General features: G+C 41.4%; 1 protein-coding gene across 2 annotated transcripts in view; it reads left to right on the top strand.

The window, feature by feature from the left end:
- The first annotated feature begins 1,198 nt into the window (after positions 1-1,198).
- LOC124858744 (carbohydrate sulfotransferase 15-like) overlaps positions 1,199-15,288 on the top strand; it is a 30,046-nt gene continuing 15,956 nt past the window's right edge. The window contains exon 1 of one of the 2 annotated variants that reach the window (XM_047350938.1): positions 1,199-1,587. The gene's annotated coding sequence lies outside the window, so the exon portion shown is untranslated. The remainder of the gene's footprint in view (positions 1,588-15,288) is intronic. The other variant, XM_047350937.1, reaches the window with a different exon arrangement.

Raw genomic sequence — 15,288 nt, 5'->3', positions numbered from 1 at the left:
AGCAGCAGTAGTTTCCCAGAGAGTAGTCTTTCACGTAACAGAAAGGAACCATCTCGTCTCTCTAAGCCACAAATGGTTGGAGCTCCAAAGATCGATATGGTGGCAGCTCTCAACATTTCATTTCACCTTTCCTTTTTCTGTTTGCTCCCTGCAAGAACCAGATGTCATGACAAATGGGAATTAAGTCCTCTTGTGACATGGAATTAATTTATTTCCTGTAAAGATGAGGAAACATGTCACTGACTTAAGGGGCTTGTATGGGATGTGCAATCAAAGCTTACCAGTTCTACTAGACAGCATTTTATCCTTGTGTTTAATTTATCTTTGCAGATAAGACCAAAATGTATTTAGGCTTGCTGCTCTTTAGCATAACACTAAATGCATGCCTAATGTCGAAATAAGATATGTAGATGGAGATCAGTCAGGGTGTGAGGGCAATACTTGATACACATATGCATTAACAAGAAAATTAATCTAACAGTGAGATTGTAAATTGAAGATGTAGGAATTTGGTACAGTTTTAATATTTGCCTTAATTTAGTAATTAACTGCATGTATGAACATGGGTTGAATATTATCAAAACAAGGCAACGAATATCATTATCATTAAGGCCTAGACCCTATCATTTTACTATCAGAATATGCCTCTTTGGACCCCACTCATGTAGTATGAGTGATATGAAAAAAAAAATCTCTACCGTCCTTCTTGTCATGTGTCAAGTAAAATATAGACATTTTCTAAAGATAGGCTAGGCTCTGCAAAATATCAACTTGTTTGAGCTGTCTTTAGTAGAAAACCATGAATGGAAATCTGATGGATGTCACACTTTTGAAGCTTACTTAGAAAAAATCTTAAAAACTAAACCTTGAATTAGCTTTGTTTAAATACTGCATCTGATTCTGATGCTTACTTGTTCATTGTTGGCACTTTGATGTATCTATTTTTGCTTTAAGTAATCATGTAAAGTCTTTATAGGAGAGTACATAATCGTAGGGAGTTAGAGTATTAATCAGAGTTGAAGCAGCAGACGAAGTTTCATAAGGAGCTCACCAAGGATAAACACTGGAAAATTGTGAGGGAGTGTCTCCCCAGATAAATACACTTTATTAAGCAGCTTTTTCTCATCCTGTATTTTTCAATATAGGTCAACGAGCTCACGGTAGTAATAAAAACAATACATTTTAATTCATTTCTCTTTATTTTTGTGCGTATTTACTTCAAATATCGACCAAGATGAGCCTAAACGTTGCGAAACAGCGTTATCCCACCGATCCTCAGTTAAAGTAACTGCATTTGAAACAAACCCATTCAGTAACAGCGCTTCCACATTATTGTTGGACGTTCCGCTTGTTCTTCCTACGCTGCTCCATGCGCACCAACCCAGCACTCTCCGCCTCCCCACCGAGCTGCACGCAGCAGAGCTCAGAACGCGCAGACCGATGGAGCCGCTCCTGACGGCGCTGTTTTTTGTCGCTGTTTGCCAACACAGTCACGGATCCAACTGAAGATACGCGGACTACCTTCATGGCAAATCGGTTTCATGAGGTTAATGAAAAGACGCTGGATGAAGTCGACTCAAGTGCAATGTGAGTATTTTTCTCATTTTAATGGAATGAATATGTATATAGTTTTGGTAGCGTGTGTTTGATTTTATGACTTTTTTGGACTAGAAATCAAGTACCTTGATTTTCAAAACGGTTCCCCATTTATTTCATTTAAGTTTTTTTTGTTTTGTTTTTTTAGCAATTTACTTGATTTTAAATAGAAAACGCAATGTTTTTGTTGACTGTAGTATTTAGCTGACATTTCATCCATTTATGCCAAATATTGCTAGCTGAGCTAAACAGAACAAAGTAAAGAGATTCTTCTGCTGTCAAATGTGAGTATACACTTCCCAAGTCCTGGTTAAATTCATTGCAGCCCTGAACAGCTGGAGAATATCGTTGTGACATTTCCCTTGGGGTGGACTTGCTGGAGTCCTTTACACAAACAGCACTCTGTTATGACTCAAACGTAAGCAGTGGACATTTGGGAACATAAATATAAAGTCAAAGGTCAAATGGCCACTTTTAATACTGTTAATCTTCCCTAAAAATACATGTTTTTAACAATAAAGACAAAGACATCTGCAGTTTTCCTATCAGATAGCATTATAGAACATAGTGATCTAAGCAAACATAAACAAATAAGTGCAGGATGTACTTGGCCTGGAGCGGTTGACCTGACTGGCCTGGTTACCCAGCTGGTGCTTGTTTCCCTCTCACGAACTGATGGGCTGGGGCTGCTGGCTCTGGCCGAATGGTTGGGCTGGCTTGGCAGTGTGCTGCTCTGCTGGCTGTTGTGTCTGGAGGGGTGGTCGGCTAGAAGGTGGCGTGGGGGCCTGCAGCGTGTGGGGTGTGGGGGTTGTGTTCTCTTCTTGGATGTGGGGTCACCGGCATCTGGATCGGCTGAGCGGCGGTGGTGGAGCTGAGCTGGATAACATTTCTACCTGGGATACCGTTGCAGTGGCAGTGATGTGGTTGGTGTGTCTGTGTGATTGTGGGGGCGTGGTGGGGGACGCCGGTCCCAGGACCTCTTGCCGGGTGAGTTTGTCCCGTCTTGGTGTGGGGTCGGGGGTTCCGTTGTGAGCTTGATGCTCGTTTGTGTCTGTCCTATTGCACCTGTGGGCGGAGGCTGGGGTAGCGTTGCACGGGGCCCTTGCCTTGACTTTGCGGCACGCTGTGTGATGTGGGCGGGAAGCGGTGGGGGTGCTTGGAGTGGGGCTGTGTGTGGAGCTTGTGCTGTGTAGGTGTTGCTTTTTTGGCTTTTTGGTGCCCAGTGCTGTGGGGAGGGGGCATGTGTTCGATATCTGTGTCCTGGTTGGGGGTGGCCCTGTGGGGAAATTCATGTTCTATTCTGTGGAGGCTCTGGTTGGTGGGGTAGTTTGGACCATGTACACCCCTCTTTTGTACATGACCCCCTCTCTGGATGAGGATGGGGGTCGTTGGGGACAGGGGTCGGGGCGGGGGTCAGGGTCGCTCAGGGCTAGCCCAGGCCAGGTTCAGGTGCCTGTCTTCTCCCCCGAAGGGAAGGGGACCACCTCCTGGGTCCGGGGGCTGGTTGTGCCCATGGAGTATCGGCACCTGGACCTGGGAGTATAGAGTATGTATGGGGAGTGTGAGGGGAAGGGGACCACCTCCTGGGTCCGGGGGCTGGTTGTGCCCATGGAGTATCGGCACCTGGACCTGGGAGTATAGAGTATGTATGGGGAGTGTGAGTGAGTGTACGATGTCTATTGTTTTTTGTCTTTACGTTGGGTGCATGGGTGTGAGTGTTTTTGTGTGTACGCATGAGGGTGGGAATGTGTAATTGTGACTGTGTGTGCCTGTTTTTTGTGTCAGGTTGGGTCTTGGGCTGCTCTCTCTCCTGGATCAGTTTAGGTCCTTCATCAAATGTGGGTCCTATTTTCTCCCCGCCACACTACCTGGCGGTGGTTGGTGTCTCTGCCCGCTGGTGTACTTGTGGTTCTCGGTATCCGGGACTGGGTGCTTTGTTGAGTGCTGGGCCTGTTGGGCCTCTGCTTGGGGAGTGATATGTCCTGGGGTTTTGGGTCTCTGGGTACATGCTGGATGTACTCGGGCGTGGACAGCTGCTGGCGGGGCCTCTGGGCTCGTCGCTGCAGCTCCCTGGGTGGTTCCCCTGGGACTCTCCCTTGCTCTTCTCTGGGGGGGTTTTGTTTGTTTAGGACAACACAGGTGGGACATGGGTCTCAGCAACGTATCCTGGCTGGAGGGAATGGACACCAGCTGTCTATTTAATCTCTTTTTAAAATAGAAGTCAAACTTAAAAAAAAACATTCTGTCTTAATTTAACGGAGGAAAACATTAGCTCTTAGTCTGTCACAGCTGCTCACAAAAAATGTGCCAACACAAATCAAACAACGTCATCAATGGGCAGTAACTATTCTAACTAAACTTAAACAGTGTTATGAAGGGTGAAGACTAGTGAACTGTTATTTGGTGAAGCACAGATTTCAAGTAGAATATTATTAGCAAGTTACGTTTCACTGTCAGCTACACTCTTCTTCTTCTGGTCTTTATTTTAGTGGTAGGGTATGCAAAGCTGCACTCTTCTTTGTAAACATTGAGTTTGGCTGCCTTACACAGTGCTGGCCCCTCCTACAGTAACCTGGTGCAGCTACTCAGAGAACCACTTCGTTTGAAAGTATTGTTTTGATTAATTTTTTATTGTATACACAGCAGAAAAATACTGAGGTCTGGACCTCGGCGTCCTCAATGGTAGCTACGGCCATGTTTGGTGGTACTGGTTCTGGTGTTGATGTTGCGGTGATGTTTGCCTGATGGCAACCATTTTAAAAGCTCGCTAAAGAGGGTATGAGGAGTCTCTGACAATATTCAGAGCGCTGGTCCTGTACTCTGAAGAGATTCTAGACCAAGAGTAGGGAAACTCTAAAGACTTTCTCAGCATCCTTACTATCCTCTGCAGGGTCCACTTGTAAATGGAAATACCTAAAAAAGAGCGGCCTCTGTAGCGAGGTGAAGTCATCAGAGATCTGTACCTCATGCCATCCACTCTCGATACAGTACAGTTGCTGATGGTGTGTGCTCAGGTTGTAAGCTCTGCAGACCGATGATGATTTCCATCTTTTTGTCCAGGCTGAGGACCAGGTTGCTCTTTCTGCACTAGCTTTCTTGCTGTTTGACATCTTTTGGTTGTGCCTAACCTTGCAGCCTATTTAGTCAGCTGGGCGGAGAGCTTTTAGACACAATTTGTGGAAGAAACTCCTAAGCTGAAAAGCTGCCAAACCAATGCTTCTCTTGGCAGGGCCTGGTGTAGAAAGGCTTATGTAATAGTGGAACTATGATAAGGGAGAAGGAATAAGTTGTACCAAATTAGATTGTTTAGATTGGACACTGGGGTCCACCACAAATGGAAGTAAGAGATTCTATGAAAAAAAAAAAACATTCATTAGGTGCTGGAATGTGTTATCAGCTGCTATTATTCTGCTGCCCAAGAAGGATGAAACCTGCCAGATTAGCATCAAGTTATTATTAATGCAAGTTGGAGGGTCATCATGTAACGAAAATGCTAGTTTCCATTTTGTGCCTTGTGTGCATACAATCATTCATCAATCGTGCAGAGCTTTAGTTTCCCATTTAATGTCAGAGCCTGCCCCCATTTTAACACCCCAAACATAACACAGCTTCAGAGTCTGAAGATCCACAGCTGATTAAAAATAATGAGGGCCATCCTTTGTTTTTTTCCAGCTGTAAGCTACTAAAATGTTGTTGCCATTAAATAAAATGGAACAAAATTTTCAAGAAACAAACAATGTTTGGTAAAATAGTACAGGGCTACACTCTAAAAACAACTGGATTAAAAATAAAGCAATCGGGTTACGTTGCTAACTCCCTTCTTAATCACAGTGACTGAACCAGTCTTTGGTTAATTTAACACACCAGGGTTTGGTTATGGGGTATCCAACTCGAGTCCTTAAAGGCTGACATCCTGCAGCTCTCTTGCTGTTTGACATCTTTTGGTTGACATCTGAAAATTATTTTAGTTTACCTATAGGATTCATTGAATGTGTTTCATTGTGCATGCCAGAAAACAAAGTGACTTGTTTATTCTAAATTAAAAGTATCCTATAAAATATGAGACGTATCTAGCATATACTGTTAAAGTCTGACAATGTGGTCACATTCTCCATCTATCTCCTCTGTTAAAAGGCTGAGCTGAAAGCCTGACAGGTAGGCAGGTGACATTTAGACAGACATACCCTTCTAAGGCTTCAGTGCAGCTTCTAAATCACTCGGGTTGTTTTTTGCTGTCAGCTTGAGAAGGAAACTATTGAAGCTTAGTGTAATGGAACGGAGAGACAGATCCAATGGGAGAAGTTACAGCATCTCTCCACAGTCCATAAGTCTTCACCCACCTAAGCTAAACCTCAGCTGTGCCTAACCTTGCAGCCTATTTAGTCAGCTGGGCGGAGAGCTTTTAGACACAATTTGTGGAAGAAACTCCTAAGCTGAAAAGCTGCCAAACCAATGCTTCTCTTGGCAGGGCCTGGTGTAGAAAGGCTTATGTAATAGTGGAACTATGATAAGGGAGAAGGAATAAGTTGTACCAAATTAGATTGTTTAGATTGGACACTGGGGTCCACCACAAATGGAAGTAAGAGATTCTATGAAAAAAAAAAAAAACATTCATTAGGTGCTGGAATGTGGGAGGAACGAATGATTTAAAAATGTTATGGCAACATCCTAGAGCTTATATTTCAAGATAGTAACGTTTTACTAAAGATGAGACATAGACTTTGTGTAGCTCTATCTTATGTCAGATATGAACATTGTTTATTTTAGAAAGATTAAGTTTTATTAAAGCTGCAGTAGGTAACTTTTGTAAAAACGTAATTTCACATAATTGTTAAAACCTGACAGTAGAATATGAGACAGATAATCTGTGAAAAAATCAAGCTCCCCCGGCTCCTCCTAGTGGTCCTACTACCATTTGCAGAAACACATTGCTCCCGGTCAGAAACAACCAATCAGAGCAAGGACGAATGTCTTAGCAGTGTCAATCACGCTCGTGTACTCACTGCTCACAACCCTCCCCCACACAGCGCGTACTGTGGTTCGAGCTAAAGATTGCCGGTGGCAATGTTACAACCTAATGTTACAACCTAATGTTTTGAGGGGCACTTGTTTGGAAAACAAGGACAGGTAAACACAAGAAGACGAAAAGCAAGCTAAGAAGAAAGAATTAGGCCGAGCCCGAACTAAAATGAGGGTAAAACGAGTGTCATCGGCAGGCTCCACTGTGGGGGAGGAGCTGTGGAGGGAGGGGTGTAGCACAGCAGAGACCAAGGGGGAGGGACCTGTAAGGTGTGATTGTTATAATTTCCTGGCTCAGAACTCCCTACTGCAGCTTTAAATAGATATCTATATCTGTCACTCTAGTTTCTAGCCTCTTGCTTTTAATGAGTTTTTTTCACAGATGAGTGTCTTGATCACAATTTTTCTGTTTTTTCCTTTTGCTGTGTATGGTCTTTGTATCAAAACTGTTCCTGATTTTTCCAGGAATGCACACAAAATGCCTTTAGATGGACTCCAGAGTTTAGATACTGTGAGCTTGAATCCTGTTGATCACATCTGGTGAGTTCGAATGCATCTTTGAGATGCTCAATCTGATTGGGACTGGCTACTGGTCATTTTGCTCCTTTGCCATTTTCTACTTTTGCAGTTTTGGTGGTTTTGTACCTGACTTTTTTGGATACAAAAATTACCTGTATACTATAGGACCATTTTGTTCTGACTATGCATCAGTTAGTTCACGCCTTAGGTTTCATACAACCGTTGACAACTGAAGATTTAAAGCAATTTCCTATAATCAATGAGCGTCTTTCAAAATCCAAAGATAACCCACAAAGATAACTGTGGCTGTTCATAAATCATAATTGACGTCAGCCATCTTCTGCACACATGCAAGCTTTTCAAAGGTCCATGGGTAAAAAGTGATCTGTTTATGGGGCTGAAATAGGAGTAGGTTGGGACATAATGGCAACCTACCTGCCGAAATGGGGGTTTGAAGTGGCAAATGGGCGAACCGACCCTGAGCTGCTTGGAATCTAAGAGGTTTACCCATGCAGTGTCACCAAAGTGCTTAGACAAAGAGCAACAATTTGTTAAAGTTCAATTAACATAGATAAACTATTCTTGATTAAAATTGCATGTGTGAATATCACACACCAAATTGCTTAAAGTGGAGGTGCTAGTAGCAGTATTCAAAGTAAAAAAGTCTCCATTCTAAATACATGTTTATTAGATTGCGAGGAAAACATGAAGTATTTAGATAGAACTAAAGCTTTCCTGTAGGTATCAATCAAACTGAAAGTTTAAAGCCCTCTCAGTTCACAAGAGCAAATAAGCAGAGCAGTCTTGCTGCTACAAGTCTTATAGAAATGGCTGCATTTACAACATTGTGTCAATCCACAATACAAAGGAGACAAAGGCGCCTAAACTGCACTAACAAGTTATTTTTCAAAGGCCAACCTCTTACTAGCATGGAGTTTACCACAGTACAAGCATTTAGCTCAAACTTGGTTATCAGTGGGATAGAGTTGCCTAGTTGTGAAAAAAGGAAAACCACAACCATTTCCTCTTTGATTAAACTCAATTTTTTACCTTTTTGTTTTTTTTCTATTTGAAAAATGTTTTCATTCATGTCTTCATTGAAGAATTATAACAGTTTTGATGACCAGCTTTGTAATACCCAGTAATCACAAAAGACCAAAAAAACTCTGGTTGCCAAGTACACAAAAGCAGTCATTTTACAATTTACAGTGCAAGTGCAAGTATAAGTGCAATTTATGCTGTTTTTGTATCACTCTCAGAAATAATGGATACAGCTTACATGTAACCAATTGTATTCTTGCTTAATTGCCTTCAAGCTGATTGGATGAGAAAGTTCCAGCCAAACTAGAAAAACTATGAAGAGAAGGATAATGAGGTGAAACTTTAACAAACAGAACCTGATCCAACAGGTTTATCAGTGCATAAAACAGTGTTCAAAACCTTCACTGGGTGCATCTTGCAATAGTAGCGCTGCTTTAACTCACAACTACCTCATTATTAAGTAGCCTGTCAGTATTGGATATAGTTTGCATTTTGCTTGGGGGAAAAATTGGTTCAAGGAAGTGTCATATAAGATGTAATATTTGAATTAGCAAATAATAAATTCTCTTTAGCTTTTATTTCAATGGTGAAGGAAGGCACAATACATTATGAACACAGTGCTTTATGACAAACGTTGAAAAAAAAACCCAGGACTGCCATCATCTTACACTGCCCATCCAGTCTGAAACCAAATGTACCCTGTGTATTCAGACTTTCCCAACACTTTTCCTTTACACTCGGGCAATGTTTCAATTTAGAGTTACATTGAACCAAACGACACATGGCTGTAACTAAAACATTTGCATGCTTATATATAAACTGACATGCACAGATGCAAAATCTACTTTAATACCATATCTGTGCTCCATATGTCACTGTGGAGTGGGATTATAAATAGTTTATTATAACCCCTTTTTTAGGCATGTACCCTTTTTGTTTAGACTGTCCTTTTGTTCTTCAATAGCCAGGCATTTCAATAGTCTGAAAATCTACCCTAAGCATTTCATTCTTTCTGTGAAGAGTGAAAAGAGAAGGGAGCATAGTCCAGCATGGAGAGATGGATTAAGGCGGTTTCCTGAGCTGTTTGTGCTGTCAGGCCAGTTTGACATTTCCTGTCAAAGAATCAGGAAACTTTGTTGTTTTGTTTCTTTCATATCACTTTGACTTTTTAAGTATTTCCTGCCCACACAGAGAAGGTTTTATTATTACCTCAGTTTTCTCATTTATCTCTGTTTGACCAGACCTTTAATGGCATTAGAATTTTGTTTTGCTACCAATTTTCATCCTCTGTGTCCAAGGTTCTGTCACACAGTGTACTGTAATGGATCAAGATGTGCTTACAAAGTTATAAACCTAAAGACATGATTTAAACATATTTCAAGTGAGGCAGGATCGTGTATATCTCCATGTGTGCGTCTGTGCAGAGTGCTGGCTCTGATTGCCTCTTTAGTTTAACTAATGAAAATCCTCATGATAAGCTTTTCACCTTTTTGGGAAGTTTTTTTTTTTAAATTCATGATGCAAAGCCAAAATAAAGCTGTACACTTCTACTTGTCCTGCAACATTTCTGTGTAGGGGAGTCCTTGTTATCAGCTGCTATTATTCCGCTGCCCAAGAAGGATGAGACCTGCCGGATTAGCATCAAGTTATTATTAGTGCAAGGTGGAGGGTCACTATGTAACAAAAATGCTAGTGTCCATTTTGTGCCTTGTGTGCATACAATCATTCATCAATCGTGCAGAGCTTTAGTTTCCCATTTAATGTCAGAGCCTGCCCCCATTTTAACACCCCAAACATAACACAGCTTCAGAGTCTGAAGATCCACAGCTGATTAAAAATAATGAGGGCCATCCTTTGTTTTTTTCCAGCTGTAAGCTACTAAAATGTTGTTGCCATTAAATAAAATGGAACAAAATGTTCAAGAAACAAACAATGTTTGGTAAAATAGTACAGGGCTACACTCTAAAAACAACTGGATTAAAAATAAAGCAATCGGGTTACGTTGCTAACTCACTTCTTAATCACAGTGACTGAACCAGTCTTTGGTTAATTTAACACACCAGGGTTTGGTTATGGGGTATCCAACTTGAGTCCTTAAAGGCTGACATCCTGCAGGCTTTAATGTATCTGTTCTCCAACCCAGATGGTTCAAATGGCTGGATTATCTCCTCAGCATGTCATCACATTTATTCAAGTGTGTTGAACCAGGGCAACATCTAAAACATGCAGGATATCAATCCTTGAGAACTGACATTGGACACCATTGGTTATTGGTTTATGTTTTTAAACTAAAAAATAAGATGAAGTAATTAAAGTTTAATGTCAAGGCCACCAATGAGTGGGCTGAAGAGAATAACCCATAACCTAGATTAGTGAACAAGTATTTGCGTTGCAGTAACTTATCTTTATCCATCTATCCAGTCTTTGGAAATGCTTTTGGAGCTGCACAATATTAGAAAATCATGCAATAACGACATCAGTTGTGATAAATCCACATTTTCCTCACTCTTCTCTTTGTCATCTCTACTTTCTACACTTTTTTGTGATCTTTAGCACCTTGGGCCCTGTCATCTGTGTTGGCTGTGGGCATCTACTTCTGTGAGGTGTTATATACCCACTTCATTCTTTCAGGGTCATGGGAGTGCTGGTGCCTATCTCCAATGTCCAGTGCCCAAGAGGCAGGTACACCCTGGGGGATATGGACTTAAGAGTATTATGATATTATGTGGCATTTATTGCTATTATGATAAACTGGTGACAAAAAAAGTATTTAGAAATCCATTGAATTGTTTTTTGGCAATACATTAAATGTGTGTGAATACATGTCACTGTAGTCAAACACCCACAAACTCAAATACGCGTATTAAAAAACAGACAAAAAAGCAAAAAAATACTGAAAAGATTACTTCATGACACCGTTTAACAAGGGGATTTTGTTTTTAATAAACATTAAGTCATATGTTTTGAGATATTTATATTTATTGCTGCCTTACTGGGATCAACAGTGAAAAAGTCTGAAAAAATAACAAACCCAACAGTATTTTAGGTTTTGGGGGTTGGCACATATCATCTTGTAGAATCATTGTCATTACTGTGAACAATTCACAGTAATAATAAATGGTGCAATAATTTCCCATCCCTAACCTGTACAAGTCGCTGTAAGACAACACTACCTAACAAATGTACCTCCTTGCAGCCCCAGATGATTTTTCTGTTCATTTCAATTTTGCATTAAAGTGATCAGACTGAAAAAAAAGAAACTGTCATCACAAAACCTCACTCAGGAGCAAAATAGTTCTTTAGAAAAGGGTTTATTTTCACAGCACAAAAAAAGTTCAGGTCTTTCTCAGGTCAGTCAACCACGGGAGGGCACAAAGGCTTCTTGGCTTCTTGGGTTCCGGGCAGGTAGATAGTTCACGGAGGTTGCAGGGGAGGTTGGGAATCTGGGAGTCCAGGGGGTCTTGGGGAGCCAAACCAGACAGCCAAAAATGAAGGAGATCCAAGGTCAAACAGTAGGTACAGGGGTTGGACAATGAAACTGAAATACCTGTCATTTTAGTGTGGGAGGTTTCATGGCTAAATTGGACCAGCCTGGTAGCCAGTCTTCATTGATTGCACATTGCACCAGTAAGAGCAGAGTGTGAAGGTTCAATTAGCAGGGTAAGAGCACAGTTTTGCTCAAAATATTGAAATGCACACAACATTATGGGTGACATACCAGAGTTCAAAAGAGGATAAATTATTGGTGCACGTCTTGCTGGCGCATCTGTGACCAAGACAGCAAGTCTTTGTGATGTATCAAGATCCACGGTATCCAGGGTAATGCCAGCATACCACCAAGAAGGACGAACCACATCCAACAGGATTAACTGTGGACGCAAGAGGAAGCTGTCTGAAAGGGATGTTCGGGTACTAACCAGGATTGTATCCAAAAAACATAAAACCACGGCTGCCCAAATCATGGCAGAATTAAATGTGCACCTCAACTCTCCTGTTTCCACCAGAACTGTCCGTCGGGAGCTCCACAGGGTCAATATACACGGCCGGGCTGCTATAGCCAAACCTTTGGTCACTCATGCCAATGCCAAACATCAGTTTCAATGGTGCAAGGAGCGCAAATCTTGGGCTGTGGACAATGTGAAATGTGTATTGTTCTCTGATGAGTCCACCTTTACTGTTTTCCCCACATCCGGGAGAGTTACGGTGTGGAGAAGCCCCAAAGAAGCGTACCAACCAGACTGTTGCATGCCCAGAGTGAAGCATGGGGGTGGATCAGTGATGGTTTGGGCTGCCATATCATGGCATTCCCTTGGCCCAATACTTGTGCTAGATGGGCGCGTCACTGCCAAGGACTACCGAACCATTCTTGAGGACCATGTGCATCCAATGGTTCAAACATTGTATCCTGAAGGCGGTGTCGTGTATCAGGATGACAATGCACCGATACACACAGCAAGACTGGTGAAAGATTGGTTTGATGAACATGAAAGTGAAGTTGAACATCTCCCATGGCCTGCACAATCACCAGATCTAAATATTATTGAGCCACTTTGGGGTGTTTTGGAGGAGCGAGTCAGGAAACGTTTTCCTCCACCAGTATCACGTAGTGACCTGGCCACTATCCTGCATGAAGAATGGCTTAAAATCCCTCTGACCACTGTGCAGGACTTGTATATGTCATTCCCAAGACGAATTGATGCTGTATTGGCTGCAAAAGGAGGCCCTGCACCATACTAATAAATTATTGTGGTCTAAAACCAGGTGTTTCAGTTTCATTGTCCAACCCCTGTAAGTGATCCAGGTTAGGACACGGTTCCGGATAAGTGGACACGCCCACACCTCACAGGTACACATGGGCAAAAACATTGGCATCGAAGGACTGGTGGCTTGGCTCCTAAGTACTCATCCAAGCGCAGAGCATAAAAGTGCAGAAGTTGGCAAATTTCTGCGGAGTCAATATCTTCAAACTTCATGTGGTTTTCTGATTAGCTCTACAACAGTGAGTAGAGATCTTTATGGAATGGGTTTCCAAGGGCCTCATGTACGAATGGTGTGTATGCAAAAAATTTTTAATATGGGGTCCACTAATAATAACACTGCAGGGTAAAGTAATACGCAGAGAAACCCAGTAAGAACTGCCTAATCATATTTTATATTTGAATTATTTAATGACTTGGGGCAAGTATTTAAATTTAAATTTTCTATGACTCAAACAGGTTAGTGGGCTTAATGATATCTGATGCAAGATATGGTACAGCAGAAAAATTAAGCTGACTAAGAGGTAAGAGAGAAAGCTCAAAACAAAGTAAGAGACAGACGCCACATCAATTTGATTTAATGTAAAAAATACTTCTGAGGTAACTACTAAATAGATGTTGCATTGGGGATAATAGATCACAAATACAACTGGACAGTATGGTACTTAAAGAAAACAGTTTTGTGATTTTTCAGCTTTGTTGAAACACGTTTTAATTTAATTTCCCTATAATTTCAAAAAAACATTGACGTAATGGGTTCAGAAAAAACACAGGGCATAAGAAGCTATGCTGTCTGCTTTAATTCACTCTGTCTTGCACAGCTGATGGCCTATTTAATGGTTTGCTCCATTTAGTCTCAGACGCCCCAAGAATTTGCTCTTGAAGGCCACCTCTCATAAACAAATTGTCGAAAGGGCAGTGCTTTTCTCTGTCGGTGCAGAGCACATGCAGAATAACTTCTGAACACACCTTATTCTGTAAATGTTTCTCATTCCTGCAAGAATTAATAAATAAATGATGACTGAGTAAAGACATTCAATCTCCTTGTAAATTAAGAATAGTATTTTTTCCTATAAACACACATTTTATTACATCTGCATTTTGCTTGTGAGTATCTAATACTAACTTGGCTTTGGCTTGAGGATGGGGCCAGGGTCATAATGTCCCAAGGGGACTGGGGACTTTCTTTCATTGTTTTGGTTTTTAAACTCTAAAAGGTGAAAATAAAATACAGTAACTCAGTAAAAACACAATAATCATTACACAGAAGTCTGTGGATTTTCTGTGTGCATATTGTTATGGAAAATGTTAGTGCCTTGCTTTCTTTTCTTCTAGAGTCTCTGCAGGATCTGATAAAAGTATTCAAACCCTTCTGTGTTATTCTTTTCTGCCTCCAGGGTTAAGACAGATGGTTCTGTTTAGTCTTACCGAGATGCTTTTTCAACCTTCTCCTATTCACTTGTATGAGATAACATGTATGCCACACTGTGTAAGGTTCCATTTGTTTAACCCTTTCTCTCTCCTAGACATGGCAATTGACTAGGCTTTTAATGTGACTAACTCTATGTGCTCTCTTTCAGACTCTAACCATGAAAACTGGCTCAGAGTTTATCTGTTCTTTCTTTCTAGGTGAAACGACTAAAGGAGCTACATCTATTAACATTTACTTCTCCTTCCCATAGAAAGGACTCCTGGATCAGTGCTTCTTTGTTCTCTTTGTGTCTCTGCTCTTTCTCTCAAACCCCTAGTCGGTCGTGGCAGACGGCTGCTCACACTGAGCCTGGTTCTGCTGGAGGTTTCTTCCTGTTAAAAGGGAGTTTTTCCTCTCCGCTGTCGCTACATGCATGCTCAGTATGAGGGATTGCTGCAAAGTCAACGCTAGTGACTGTCCACTGTCTCTACATGCTCATCCAGGAGGAGGGAATGCTGCAAGTCATTGACTGGATGCAATCTGCTGGGTTTCCTTAGACAGAAAAACGTTTTATCCAATTTGAATTAATAACTAACTCTGACTGCACTGTTCAATGATTAGGATTAATCGGAATGTATGTACGTGACTGTTGTGAAGTGCCTTGAGACAACATGTGTTGTGAATTGGCGCTATATAAATAAACTGAATTGAATTGAATTTCCATTGTCAACATGTCTAGGACAACAGGTTTCACCACGTCTCTCTGGGTCCCACGAGAGTTACCTTGAAAACTGTTGTAGCTTATAAGAAGAACTTTTGCTTTGTCTAGGCAGAACAATTTGGCAGCACTACTGAGTGCATCTCCAATGCTGTAAAAAAATCCTTCTCTGTTGCAAGATTATAATAAAGCTGATTGTGAGTGACAATCATTGGTCTCTGTCTTGG

The sequence above is a fragment of the Girardinichthys multiradiatus genome, chromosome 22 (genome assembly GCF_021462225.1).
Source record: "Girardinichthys multiradiatus isolate DD_20200921_A chromosome 22, DD_fGirMul_XY1, whole genome shotgun sequence".
Taxonomy (NCBI): domain Eukaryota; kingdom Metazoa; phylum Chordata; class Actinopteri; order Cyprinodontiformes; family Goodeidae; genus Girardinichthys; species Girardinichthys multiradiatus.
Note: the sequence above shows the minus strand (reverse complement) of the source record. Positions and strands in the feature narration are given on the sequence as shown.